The 15,361-nt window shown below is 34.4% G+C and overlaps 1 pseudogene; it reads right to left on the minus strand.

Moving 5' to 3' along the window:
• Positions 1 to 12,136: 12,136 nt before the first annotated feature.
• LOC100818370 (6-phosphogluconate dehydrogenase, decarboxylating 2-like) lies at positions 12,137 to 13,682 on the minus strand (annotated as a pseudogene).
• Positions 13,683 to 15,361: the final 1,679 nt, after the last annotated feature.

Here is a 15,361-nt window from a genome sequence, read left to right on the forward strand (position 1 = left end):
GATGATTCTGGGGTGAGTAAGGATAAGATGTTTATCTCTGCCAACTAAGTTATGACATCTTTAAAAGAAGATGCTCAAGTGTATATGATCCTATCTAACTTGGAAGTAGAGACAAAGGTTTCATGGGTGACCTCCTTATTGTCAGAGAGTTTCCTGAACTATTCCCTGAGGATATATACGGTTTACCACCTGATTGAGAGATAGTGTTTTCCATAGACTTGGTACCCGATGCTAGACCCATATCCATAGCCTTTTATAGGATGTCTCTTATAGAGTTAGTCGAGCTTAAGAAACAATTAGCACAATTGTTGGATAAGCAATTTATGAGACCTAGTGTGTCCCTATGGGGAGCACCAGTGTTGTTAGTGAAGAATAGAGATGGAACCATGAGGTTGTATTTAGATTACCGCTAGTTGAATAAGAATAAGTACCATTTGCCTTGAATAAACAACCTCATGGACTAGCTGGTAGGAGCTTGTATTTAGCAAGATAGACCTTAGGTTAGATTACCATCAGATTCTAATGAAGTTAGAGGATACTCCAAAGACTGCTTTTAGAACTCATTATGGTCACTATGAGTATTTAGTCATGTCCTTCGGTGTGACTAACGCTTTTGGTGTAGATTACATGAATAAAATCTTTCACCTTTACCTTGATAGTTTTGTGGTAGTATTCATAGATGATATTTTGGTATACTCTAAGACTAGAAAGAAACATGAGCACTTTAGGATTGTGCTGCAGACCCTTAGGGACCGACAACTTTATGCTAAGTTGTCCAAGTGTGAGTTTTGGTTGGAGAAAGTTAGTTTCTTATGGAAAGTGATATCTCAAGGGGGTATAGTGGCATACCCCTCTAAGATAGAAGTTTTCCTTGAGTGGGAGAGTCCTAAGTATGTTTTTGAGATTATGAGTTTTCTGGGTTTAGCAACATGATTTGTTTGGCATTAAATATGAGTTAGAAATTCTTCGAATATGTTTGTAGAAATTGCAACTAAGTGAGTACAATCCACTTGATCTATTCTCTGGATCCAAGGGAAGAATTCTGAAAGTTATTAAAGAATCATTGGAAGCTCATTTACATGTAACACTTTATTTGCAAAATAGAAAGACACATTTAGGACTTGATTGCTAGAAAAAAAAACTATTCAAGGTTCAAGGAAGTGGCAAAAACTTGTATTCATTATTACAAGAAAAGTTTATGAAGTATATTTATGCAAAGCTTTCTTTGTATGTGTGTGTGTGTGAGAGAGAGGTTTTTTTTTTCCCTTAAAAACCTTGTTGTTATCTACAATTTTGAAGGCCATGTGCTTGAGCACATCAAGAAGCTAAGCTAAAGTTAAATCCATGGATTGGGAACAAAAATATGAGAAAGTCTTATGGAGGCAAAAAAACTCAAGATCAAGCTATAGTTTTAAAAAGTAGTGCTGCTGATGCAATCATGGCAGTAGTAAGGAACAAACTTAGTTATTTTTATAGCTATATAGGGTTGGCAGCAGCAAGGTAGGCTAGATTTTTTCGAGACCTAATTGAAAAAGATGATGGAACTCACAAACCAAGAGGGGGGTGAATTGGTTTCTAAATCAAATCAGACTTTCACAATCAAAGTTAAAAACCAAAGATCGTATCACAAACTTTTGATAAACCAATATTTAATCAATCACCATTTAAACAAAATCTTTTGTTAAAGTTATTTCTTAAAAGATATTTTCTTTTACCTTCAGTAAATTGATCAAGACTAGAATTAGAAAAAAATATATGATCAAAAGAAGATGTACACCTTTTTATATTGGTTCACTCTATCTTTAGATAAGCTAATCCAATTATCTAATCCAACCCGAATTTGATTTTCACTATGCATATAGAATTCTCACAAGCAATTACAATCAATCTCAGTTCCTACCTCAGAAAAAGAGACAAAGACACCAAACCCTAGGGTCCTTTGTGAATAAGATCCTAAGAGAAACCTACCCTTACCCCAAACTAGCAAAACCTATTCTAGCATGCCTTCATAAATTCATTCATATGCTAACAATGTACACAAAAAACAGAGTCAAAGAAAGACACAACCTAATCAATTATAAGCAAGAACCTTGCTTGAGTGAATAAGTGTCTTCTTGAACTCAAGAGAAATTCACAACTCACTTTTTACCATGAGATCTTCAAAAATGAAGTTTAGAAGTTGTGAGTTGCACTTTTTCTAAGTACTTAATCTTCTCACTTTATTTCATTTATTTCAACTTGCATTTTTAGCACACTTAGAAGTGAGAACACACAGTGGTTATTTTTAAAGAAAACAGTTATAACCATATTTAATTGATTAAATATACAACTGAGTCGATTATTTTGAAGAAGTAATCGATTATATTATCATTTTAATTGGTTAAAGTGTTCTTCCCAAATCATGAAAACTTTCAAGAAAAATGTAATTGATTATATTCTTGATGTAATCTATTAAACTATTATTGATCACTTCTGGGAACACTTTTAAGAACAAAGTAATCGATTATGATCACCTAATAATCGATTAATGCAGAAACTCCTAATAACTAATTATTGTCTCAAGAGAACTATGTAATCGATTAAACCAATACAAAAAACTTCTTTGCAAGCTACAAACACTTGTGCAATCGATTATGATCATGCTTGTAATCGATTAAAACAGAGAATCTTATGCACTCAAGAAAGTTTATAACTTTAGAAACACTCTCCTTACTCCTACATGATGACACATGATGTACATATGAAAATATAGAGACTAAGATGCAACACACAACACAACAATCAATACAAATATCACTCAAGAGAGTTGGGCATGTAAAAGACAAAACTTCCTCAAGCTTCTTCAAGCTCTAAGGCTTAGTCTTCATGTTGCTCCCCCTATCTCTAACAATCTGATCCTTTTTGGCTTTGATGATGCCAAACTAGAATTGTAATTTAAGTGCATTTGGAGAGTCTTGAGATTAAATACTTTTCTAAGATAGACCTGAAAGTTTCTGAACACTAAGAGAAGTATTAATTTATATCATTATCATCATTAAGTAGAGTTATATATGAATGTGTCTATGCAGTGCACTAATCCTTTCTAAGGTAATACTAATGCAATTTTTCTCCCCCCACACAATGCTAATGCAATGCACTATGCTAATTCAATTTTTCTCCCCCTTTTGGCATTAACTAGGCCAAAAAGTTACCATTATTCATAGAATTAAAATAGACAAACATATGATGTGAAAAGGGAAAAGACCATAGCATTTCATTCATATAAAAGCTATTACAACTTAATCATTAAACTATTAAAAGATACATAGTTTCTTAATCAAAGTGAGACACAGAGATAAATTCAAACATAATCAAAAATGACAAACAAACAACAGAAACAAGCACTTAAAACACAACTAAGATTCATCCTCATCAGGGTTAAGGAGGTTGCTAAGGGTTAGCCTAGTTTCTATGTTTCCCAACCGTTATGTTCTCCAATGAACAGTGAACTTCAACTAAGTGCACTTGATGGAGGTGAAGCATAGCCTCCATCTTCTGAATCATAAGCGACTCAAAAGGACCCCATTGATGTGCAGTCTTTTATGGAGCTTCAGCTTCAGCATCTTCATCCATTTGTTCCAAGTTTCCAGCTGCTACCTCTCCAATAAAGGTGGTTGATGAGGTGAAGAAAAAAATATGTAATGGATTACACACAAGTAATTGACTAAAATAACATAGTAATCAATTAAATTGGCCCTCGCTTTCACTCAAAACAAAAAGTTGATATAAGTAATCGATTAAAACGCCAATGTAATTGATTAAATATACCAGAAAAACTCGCCTTGAGGCCTTTGTAATCGATTAAAACTTAAGGTAATCTATTAAAACCAAACACAAAGCCAAAAGAAGTCATAAACCACAACATGTAATCGATTAAAATGAAGTCGTAATTGATTAAAACAGAACAAAATGTCAGAAAAAGCTTTAAACCAAAGCATGCAATCGATTAATAAGTAGCAGTAATCGATTAAAACAAATAATTTTGAACTATAATACCACAAACACATAAATGGTAATCGATTAAATCATGGGGTAATCGATTAAAACAGAAAGTTTCTAAAAATTGATAAAACACGGAAACACATTATAATCGATTAACACGAAGAAGTAATCGATTAAAACAATGAAAAATTCGACATAATCAAATTAAAACATGTAGTTTTCAGAGATAAAATCAACTACACATCACCATACGAAGACATTTAAAGAAAAATAATAAACACAGGGAGCATATATAACAAGCTGCATGTACTAAGCTTAACCATCATTCAATACTAGACCCACCTAAGATACCTAGTTCATTCCTAATGAAGAAGAACCTATCTCTAGCAAGAGGTTTAGTGAAGATGTCAGCTAGTTGATGCCCACTATCAATAAACTCAATGCAGCAATCACCCTTTGATATATGATCTCCAAGAAAATGATGTCTTATCTCTATATGTTTGGTTCTAAAATGAATGATAGGATTTTTAGATAGATTGATAGCACTTGTGTTGTCACATTTCAAGGGAATGTGATCAAGGATTACTTCAAAGTCTTCAAGTTGTTGTTTCATCCAGAGACTTTGAGCACAACAACTTTTAGCTGCAGTGTATTATGCTTCTGTAGTGGATAGTGCTACACAAGCTTGTTTCTTGCAATTCCAAGATACAAGAGAGCTTCCTAAGAGATGGCATTCCCACTTGTGTTTTTCCTATCTAGTTTGCACCCTACAAAATTAGAATATGAAAAGTCAATTAGATTTAAGGAGGTACCTTTGGGAGTCCATAAATAAACATTGGTTGTGCTCTTAAGGTACTTAATGATCCTTTTAACAACTATTAAGTGAGATTCCTTAGGATTAGCCTGATACCTTGCACACAAGCAAACAGTAAGCATAATATTTAGTCAACTTGCAATTAAGTAAAGAAGTGAACCAATCATACCTATATACCTTGACTCATCAACTAATTTACCTTTCTCATCTAAGTCAAGATAGGTTGATGTTGCCATTGGAGTTTATGCTTCTTTGCACTTTTCCATGCCGAATTTCTTAATTAGTTATGTATAGTATTTGGTTAGACATAGGAAGGTTCCATGTTTCATTTGCTTGACTTGAAGTCCAAGGAAGAAGTTCAACTCTCCCATCATAGCCATCTCAAATTCTTTCTGCATACAACTGAAAAATTCCTTACACAAAGTTTCATTAGTAGCACCAAAGATTATATCATCAACATATATTTGCACAACTAACAACTCATTGTTTGATCTCCTAATAAACAATGTTTTGTCAACTTGACCTCTTACAAAAGATTGCTCAATTAGGAAATTGTTCAATCTCTCATACCAAGATCTTGGTGCTTGTTTCAAACCATATAGAGCATTTTTCAACTTATAAACATGATTAGGATGTTCATAGTGCACGAAACCTGGAGGCTAGTCTACATATACCTCTTCTTCAATGTATCCATTGAGAAAGACACTCTTCACATACATATGGAATAATCTAAAATCCATAATATATGCAAAAGCAACCAGCAGCCTAATGGCTTCTAACCTTGTAACAGGGCATAGGTTTCATCATAGTCAATGCCTTCCTCTTGGTTGTACCCTTTTGCAACCAATCTGGCTTTGTTTCTTACTATGATGCCTGATTCATCAAGTTTGTTTTGAAACATCCATTTGGTTCCGATTGACATGTGAGAGGCAGGTTTAGGAACTAAGTCTCACACTTCATTCCTTTTAAACTGATTTAGCTCGAGTCTAGGGCGAGTAGAAACTCCCTTTGATATTTCTCCAATTATGTTGTCCAAGGATAGGCCTTTTTGAGTTTTGCATTCTCTAAGGAGATCCTTAGGAGATGTAGCAATGATTTCATTGCTATGTCCAAGCTTTTCAACTTTGGTTTCATCTTCAAGAGAAGAATCCTTATCCTAAAAACTTGCATCTTCATCTTCAAAAGAACTTTCTTGAACAATAGAATCAGTTTCATCACACACAACATGAACAAATTCTTCCACAGATAAAGTTCTCCTACTGAACACTCTATATGCTTTACTTTTCAATGAGTAACCAAGAAAAATAGCCTCATCGGCTTTTGCATCAAATTTGTCAAGAGATTCTTTGCCATTGTTTGAAACAAAACATTTACAACCAAAGACCCTTAAGTTAAATATATTTGGTTTTCTTCCTATGTAAAGTTCATAAGGGGTTTTCTTTAGAATAGGTCTTATAAGTACCTTATTTAAAGTATAGCAAATAGTATTCATAGCACCAGCCCAAAAGTAATTTGGTAACTTTGTTTCATTTATAAGAGTTCTAGCTCCTTCTTCAAGGGATCTATTTTTCCTCTCCACAACACCATTTTGTTGAGGTGTTCTTGGGGTGGAAAAATTGTGGTGAATTCCATTTTTTTCACAAATTTTTAAAACACTCATTCTGAAATTCACCTCCATGATCACTTCTAATTGAAACAATGTTACGACTTTTTTTATTTTGAATAACCTTCGCAAGTTTGCAAAAATATCAAAAGCTTCATTTTTGGTTTTCAAAAACAAAGTCCAAGTGAACCTTGAATAATCATCTACAATTACTTAGACATAGTAATTGCCACCCGAACTCATAGTTCTTGAAGGACCAAATAAGTCTATGAGAAGTGGTTCAAGGGGTTTTGAAGTAGAAACAATGTTTCTACTTTGAAAATAATTTTTAACCTGTTTCCCTTTTTGACATGCTTCACACAATTTATTTTTCTCAAACCTGAGCTTTCGAATACCAATTACTAAGTCCTTTTTAACTAAATGATTGAGATGAAGCATGTTTATATGTGCATCCCTACAATGCCATTACCAAGAATCATCAATCTTACTTACCAAACAACTAAGTTCATGAAATGATGCATGTTTAATATTCAACATGTAGATATTACCTATTCTTTTACCAATGTGAACAAGCTCACCACAAATAGCTTCACAAATGAGACAACAATTCTTATTAAATTCAATTTTGAAGCCTCTGTCACATAGTTGACTAGTGCTCAAGAGATTGTGCTTTAGTCCATTAACATACATGGCATTTTTTATTTGTGTCTTTTCTTGATTTCCAATGTTTCCTTATCCCATAATTCTTCCCTTATTGTCGTCTCCAAAAGTGACATATCCTTATTCTTTTGACACAAAGTCAATAAGTTTGGACTTGTCCCCCGTCATGTGCCTAGAGTAGCCATTATCCAAGTACCATAGCGAGTCCCTTGCTTTTATACACACCTACAAGACAAAATCAATTAGAGAGAGGTGGTACCCAATGGAGGTTGGGTCCAATGGGGTTAATTTCCACGATAAAATATTTAGGAATCCAGACACATTTGCCTTTAGGAATGTCAAATCTCCTAACTTAGCATTTATAATATGTGTGTCCTATTTTCATGCAATAATGAAAGTCTTTGCTTTAGGCTTAGAATGCACTATGTTTTTCTTTTTTGGAGACTTTGTTTGGGTTCACCTTTTTGAAGGATGCAAACTTGGTTTTCTTAGAGAAGTTAGTTTGCTTGTTATACTCCAAACTAGTCATATGCTTTTGCACACTGAGCAAGTGAGTAAATCACTCTTTCATTTGTTCATTTTTCTAAACAAATCTTTAAGATAGGACAACTTAGTTTGAAACTTCATACGTTATGCACAGTGATCCTTTTTGAATTTTTCAAACTTCTTTAAAGGTTTAGAGAATTTTCTGTCCTTGGATCTTTTGAGAAAATTTCCAAACTTCTTCACCATCAAGCTAATATTCTCTACATCTTCATCACTACTGGAGCTATCTTTGTAGTCTTCCTTTGAAGAAGTGTAATTCCTTTTCTTTTCTTTTATGTTTCTTCTGCATGAGATTGTTGAATTAACTTACGTTCATATGCAAGCAATTTTTCCAAAGAGAGCTTCCATCGACATTGATGCTAAGTACTTGGATTCCTTTATAGTTGTGATCTTTGGTTCCCAAGTTCTTGTAAGACAATTGAGGAATTGAGGATTTTGATGTTCAGCTCATCATCTTGAAACATTTTTCCAAGACCAAGAAGGTGATTCACAATATGGGTGAATCTTGTTTGAAGTTCTGAAACAGTTTCTCCATTCTTCATTCAGAAAACTTCATATTCGGATACAAAAGTGGTCTTTCTTGCATTTCTTACATTTGTAGTGCCTTCATGAGTGACTTCAAGCATTTTCCATATTTCATTTGCATTTTTTCACCTTGTTGTACGAAAGAATTCATCTAAAGATAAACCAAAAGTTAAAATATTTTTAGCTTTTTGATCATTTTGCACTTTTCTTTTCTCATCATTTTTCATCTCATCCCATTCTTTAGGTACCAATTCACCATTTACTTCTTTATTTGGTATAAATGGACCTTTAACAATAGGATTCCATGCACTGGATCAATTGAATGAATAAAGATTTCCATTCTTTTTTGCCACAGTGAAAATATTCTCCCTCAAGCAATAGAGGTCGATTGAGAGATGCGCCCTCTTTAAAAGTGATTTGTTTAGAGCCCATTTTAGAAAAACTATGACCTTGAGCAAATTTCAAGATGTAGCTTTGATACCAATTGAAAAAGATGATGGAACTCACAAACCAAGAGGGGGTGAATTGGTTTCTAAATCAAATCAGACTTTAAAAATCAATCACCCTTTAGACAAAATCTTTTGTTAAAGTTCTTTCTTAAAAGATATTTTCTTTTACCTTCAGTAAATTGATCAAGACTAACATAAGAAAGAAGATAAGATCAAGAGAATATGTAAACCAATTTTTATATTGGTTCACTCTTTATCTCTAGAGAAGCTAATTCAGTTATCTAATCCAACCCAAATTTGATTTTTGCTATGCATATAGAATTCTTACAAGTAATCACAATTAATCTCAGTTCCTACCCAGAAAAAGAGACTAAGGCACCCAACCGTAGGGTCTTTTGTTAATAAGAGCGTAAGAGAAACCTACCCTTAGCCTAAACTAGAAAAACCTATTCTAGCATGCCTTTAGAAATTCATGCATATGCTAACAATGTACAGTAAAACAGAGTCAACGAAAGACACAACTTGATCAATCGTTTGCAAGAACCTTGCTTGAGTGAATGAGTGTCTTCTTGAACTTAAGAGAAATTCACAACTCACTTTTCACCATGAGATCTTCAAAAAAGAAGTTTAGAAGTTGAGAGTCACACTTTTTCTAAGCACTTAATCTTTTCACTTTATTTCACTTATTTCAGCTCGCATTTTTAGCAACACTTAGAAATGAGAAAACAAGGTGGTTGTTTTTAGAGAAAACAGTTATAACCGTCTCTAGTCAATTGAATGTACAATGTAGTCGATTATATTATCATTTCAATTGATTAAAGAGTTCTTCCCAAATCTGAAAAACTTTCAAGAATAATGTAAGCGATTAGATTCTTGGTGTAATCGATTAAAGTGTTCTTGATCACTTTTGGGAACACTTTTACGAACAGATAATCAATTACAATCACCTGGTAGTCAATTAAAGTAGAGACTCTTGAAAAACTAACCATTGTCTCAACTGAACCGTGTAATCGATTACTGTAGAAGCAAGTTTCATGATGATGATTCAAGTATGAATCAAGTAGTTTTGATGATGACAAAAAGCCCAAAAGAATGATTTGAAGATTGAGTCAACAAGTTCAAAAGAAGATTCAAGATTCAAGATAAGTTGATTTCAAGATTCAAGAGAAGATGAATTCAAGATTCAAGAGAAGAAATCAAGAAGACTTCACAAGGGAAGTATTGAAAAGGATTTTTCAAAAACCAAACATAGCACAGTTTTGTTTTACAAAAGAGTTTTCTCAAAATTTTCTAAGTTACCAGAGTATTTACTCTTTGGTAATCGATTACCAGTTTCTTGTAATCGATTACTAGTGATAAAGTTTGATTTTAAAAGCTTTTAACTGAATTTGCAACATTCCAAATGATTTTTAAATGGTGTAATCGATTACAATATATTGGTAATCGATTATCAATGTATCTGAACGTTGAAATTCAAATTCAAGTGTGAAGAGTCACATCTTTTCATAAAATGCATTGTGTAATCGATTACATGATTATGGTAATCGATTACCAGTGACAAGTTTTGAATAAAAAGGTCAAGAGATGTAACTCTTGACATGATTTTCTCAAGGTTATAACTCTTCCAATGGTTTTCTTGACCAGACATGAAAAGTCTATAAAATCAAGACCTTGACTTGCATTCTAACAACTTTTTAACCTTTTTGAACAACTTCTTGAACAATTTTTGAGAAACCTTTAAACCTTTACAATTCTTTCCTACTCATCTTTCTTCTTCTTCTTCTTCTTCTTCTTCCTTAGCCAAAAAGTTTTCTAAGTTTCTTCTTCATATCTTGTTCTTTTGCAAGTGAAAATTCTGCAGAAAACAAAAGTGTGTTATATCTTTCATTCTCTTCTCCCTCTGCCAAAAAGAATTCAACAAGGACTAATCGCTTGAATTCTTTTTGTGTCTCTCTTCTCACTTTTCCAAAAGAACAAAGGACTAACCGTCTGAATTCTTTTGTGTCTCCCTTCTCCCTTTCCAAGAGATTTTTCTCTTGATTCTTCCATTTCCCTTAAACAAAAGATTTCAAAGGACTAACCGTCTGAGATATCTTTTGTTTCCCTTTACAAAGATTCAAAGGACTAACAGCCTGAGAATTCTTTGTCTCAACACATTGGAGGGTACATCCTTTGTGGTACAAGTAGAGGGTACATCTACTTGGGTTGTTGTAACTGAGAACAAGAGAGAGTACATCTCTTGTGGATCAGTTCAAGTGGAGGGTACATCCACTTGGTTGTTCAAAGAGAACAAGGGAGGGTACATCCCTTGTGAATCTTTGCTTGTAAAGGATTTTACAAGGTTAAAAGAAATCTCAAGAACCGGTGGTTGCTTGGGGACTGGATGTAGGCACGGGTTGTTGCCAAACTAGTATAAAATTCTTGTGTTTATCTTCTTCTTCCCTACACTTTTTAATTTCCGCTGTGTACTTTACTTTTACGCTTTACTTTTGTTTAAGTTACATAACTTAGTAGTAAAGCCTAATTGAATCTAGTAACATTAAGAAGGATAAGTTTTAATTAGTCAAGGTACATTAATAATTAATTCAATCCCCCCCTTCTTAATTATTCTAAGGCCACTTGATCCAACAATTATGATTAGTTTGTAATCGATTAAACCAATACGAAAAACTTCTATGCAAGATACAAACACTTGTGTAATCGATTATGATCATGCTTGTTATCTATTAAAACAGAGAGTTTTACGCACTGGAGAAAGTTTCTAACTTTAGAAACAATCTCATTACTTTTACACAATGATGCATGATGTACATATGAAAATATAGAGACTAAGATGCAACACACAATACAACAATCAATACAAATGTCACTCAGAGAGTTAGGCATGTAAAAGACAAAACTTCTTCAAGCTGGAATTCATGTTGCTCCCCTATCTCTAACACCCTATATTATAGGGTTCTGACTTTTTTTATGTTGAGAATTATTTAATTTTTTTACTTCCTAGTTTGTTGTTATCTTTTATTGTTTTAATTTGAAAGGAATTTGAATATGATATTGATAGATAAATTGACAACTCTAAACATACCTCTCCTATTCTAATTGATACATCCAATGTTTTATTCTAGACTTTTACAATTTGTTAGGTCCCTAAGCTAATACCGGAAGGAAGAAGAAGAAGAAGACAAAAATAAAGGAAATAGCAATTATGTTCCGAGGGAAGGCGTCTCTCAATGAGAGCACAAAAGGATAGATCCTTACTTCAAGGGAAGGGAACCTCCAGAAAGAAGATACATAAAATAGAAAGGAAATAAGGCTTAATTCATTGCTCCCCTTTTCAATATTGGTGTAGTACATATATATAGCAGATATTGCTTTACAACTAACCAATAGCTATGCATAACAAAAACCTACACTTCTCTAATTTTGCTAAATTGTTATAACAATCTATTACCATATCTAATTGTAATTCTTTTAATACCCTTACAGTAACTAATATACTTAGACTAGGTTCCTAACAATCCCACCCTTCTTCACAAACACCTTGTCCTCAAGGTGTGGTTATGAGCACCAAACTAGATGTATGAGCACCAAAGTAGCACTAAGTTCAAACCCCTTAATGTCAACCCTTTCATATGTATGAGCACCAAACTAGTCTCGTTGAGCTTGCACCAAATTAGTTGGCAACCTTTCCCTTTTGTAAGTGTTAAAATAATCAAGACTAGTTAGACATACCTGGAGTGCTAATACAAGAATTGATAACAGGGCAAACAACTTTCCTCCAGGCGGATTGGTGATCAATTATTTCCTTTGCAAACTCTGGATCCACAAGATGCCAAATTAGGGTTTCTTTCATATGCCTGCTTGATTCTGTTTAAGAATATTGCTTTAATAATGAAACCCCCTTTCCAAATCCGGGCCAGTTCATCCAACTTCAAATCCCAATCCTTCCCAATACTTTTTGCACGGATCAAATTCATTCCCTATGCATAACTACATATTTTAGCTGGATAAAGAGCCTTCCTAACATCATCAATCAACTTCTTTGCACAAATCAAATTTATTCCCTATGCATAACTACAAATTTTGGCTGCATAAAGAGCCTTCCTAACATCATCAATCAACTTCTGCTTGTCTACAGGTTGATCAGCCACAAAAACACCAATGCCACCTGATTTAAAGACCTTTGCAGCTTCAACTCTTTCCTCCTTCAACCCACTAAAGAACCTTGCATTCAATTATGCTTCAATAGTAGGAGCAACAATTGATAATTCAGCAGCTTGTTGAACAGTCCACTTACCAATGCCCTTCATGTTAGTCTTGTCTAGGACCTTGTCAACAAGATATCCATCTCCCTTATCATCCTTAATTCCAAATATATCTGCAATGATTTTAATTAGGAAACTCAAAAGTTCTCCCTTGTTCCATTCTAAGAAGACACTTTGTAGTTCCTTATTTGACAACTTTCCAACTGACTTCAACACATCATAGGCCTCTGCAATCAATTGCCTGTTAGCATACTCAATGCCATTGTGGATCATCTTCATAAATTTACTAGAACCACATTTACCAATATAAGTCACACAAGGACCACTGTTAGGGACTTGAGCTACCACCTTCAGAAGAATATCTTCCATGTATTTGAAAGCCTCAAACAAACCACCAGGCATCAAATGGGGACCACCACAAGCACCTTCCTCACCACCAGAAACTCCCACCCCAACTTCCTTTTGGGAAATGCAGAATCATGGAATGCAGGATGATGTTTATGCCTTTCATGTGGATTTTGTTGGGCATGTGTCAAATTTTTGCTCCTTGTAGCACCAGAATAGAACCTCCAGTTAAAGGTGCACACAAATGTCACAACTGTTACCCAACCTGTATCATCACATAGTTGGCATGCATCAGCTACCCAACCATCAAATAGATGCCACACAATGTCACAATAAGCTATGAATAAAGATGGTGGTGACGGGTGTGAGCACGATAACAAATGGAAAAGGACCATTGGTTGGTGGTGGCTAGCGGGTTTTAGAGGTTGCAACAGCAATAGTGGTGGCCACCTAGGATGAAGGTGGGAAAAAACCATGGGAGGCGGAGTCGGCATGGTTGTTGTGCTTTGTTGCTCCACCGGTGTCGTTGTTATTGTAGAAACCATATGAGGCTAAGTCTGCATGGTCTGCATAGTTTGCACATCTATGTGGTTGATATGGGAGTAAAACAAGGGTGATTTGAGAGATGATGGAGTACTTGTGAGGGTTGATAACCATTCAAGAATGAGGTCGAGCTTAATGGTCATGGTGGATAGATTTTGGGTAAGGGTAAGTTAGCCCTGCGTGAAATGGTTCATAGCTGCTTCAAGGCGGTCCATGGAGGTCTGGTGACTGTTGTGAGCGGTCATGGTTGAAGGTTGCTAGAGGTAGGTCAGACCAATTGTTAGGTCCCTAAGCTAATACCAGAAGGAGGAAGAAAAAGACGAAAATAAAGGAATTAGCAATTTTGTTCCAAGGGATGGCGTCTCTTAACGAGAGCACCAAATGATAGATCCTTACTTCGAGGAAGGGAACCTCTAGAAAGAAGAGACATAAAATAGAGAGGAAATAAGGCTTAATTCATTGCTCCCCTTTTCAGTATTGGTGCAGTACATATATATAGCAGATATTGCTTTGCTACAAACCAATAGCTATGCATAACAAAAACCTACACTTCTCTAATTTTGTTAAATTGCTATAATAAATTATTATCATATTTAATTGCAATTCCTTTAATACCTTTATAGTAACTAATCTACCTGGGCTAGGTTCCTAACACAATTACTATTTTTGATCAATTAGCACATTTTTTTCTCGTTCGTAAGCACCACAAAATGAAATTCTCATATAAAATAGTAATTACTTGCTTTTTATGCATGATTTTGAAGTGCTTCTGTTTTGGAAGTACATGCTATTAACATTTTGACTCTAGCAACTCATCTTTATCTACTTTTGTTGGTGTTATTATTTAGATCACTATATATAATATATGTCATTTAACTAGTAAAATGTATATATCAGAAGTATGCATGGGGCCAAGATGAACTTCAGGTATGGTGAATCTCTATTATGAACCCATCAACCTATCACTTTTTACTTAATGATAGTTTTGATTGGTATTTTCCATTGTGGGTTTTGTATGTCTAAAGTTTTTGTTATAAGGCCACAAGTTCAGTTTCTTTCCCTAAATGTAAATATTATGGAGTTATAAAGAAGATACGAATGTGTCCTTGTACTAAATTCATGCTATCATGTTCTTAAATAATGCATAGTAAAATATTGGTTTCTTGTATTGTCAAGGTCCACCAAATACACGTGGCACCCCACCTGGCACTAAGATACATGCGTCAACCCTCCGTGTCAGCCCTGGCATAGGAGCACGGACATCCATCCCTTAGCATTCGGGCTCTCCACGGACAGGTTATCTCTAACCTCTTTTAATTTGAATATATTGTCATCTCCTTATCACATGATAGGTAAATAATTATCTCTAAGGTATTTACTTATCTCTACGCTACACATTTAACATTATTTGTTAGCCAGCTTTATCTATCGGTTATTATCTACAAGTTGGTAATTATCTGCAAGGGTTGTTATGTCACTGTTACAACCCATATAAACAAAGACTCGCAGCTCCCTCTGCAAACTATAAGTATCAGGTTCCCTTGTACTTTTTTCACATACATTCTCACTTATTCTTCCAACTCAATACTTACTTTAGTGTCAAAGTACTTTGTTTTGTAACTCTTCGTTC

The sequence above is a fragment of the Glycine max genome, chromosome 18 (assembly GCF_000004515.6).
Source record: "Glycine max cultivar Williams 82 chromosome 18, Glycine_max_v4.0, whole genome shotgun sequence".
Taxonomy (NCBI): domain Eukaryota; kingdom Viridiplantae; phylum Streptophyta; class Magnoliopsida; order Fabales; family Fabaceae; genus Glycine; species Glycine max.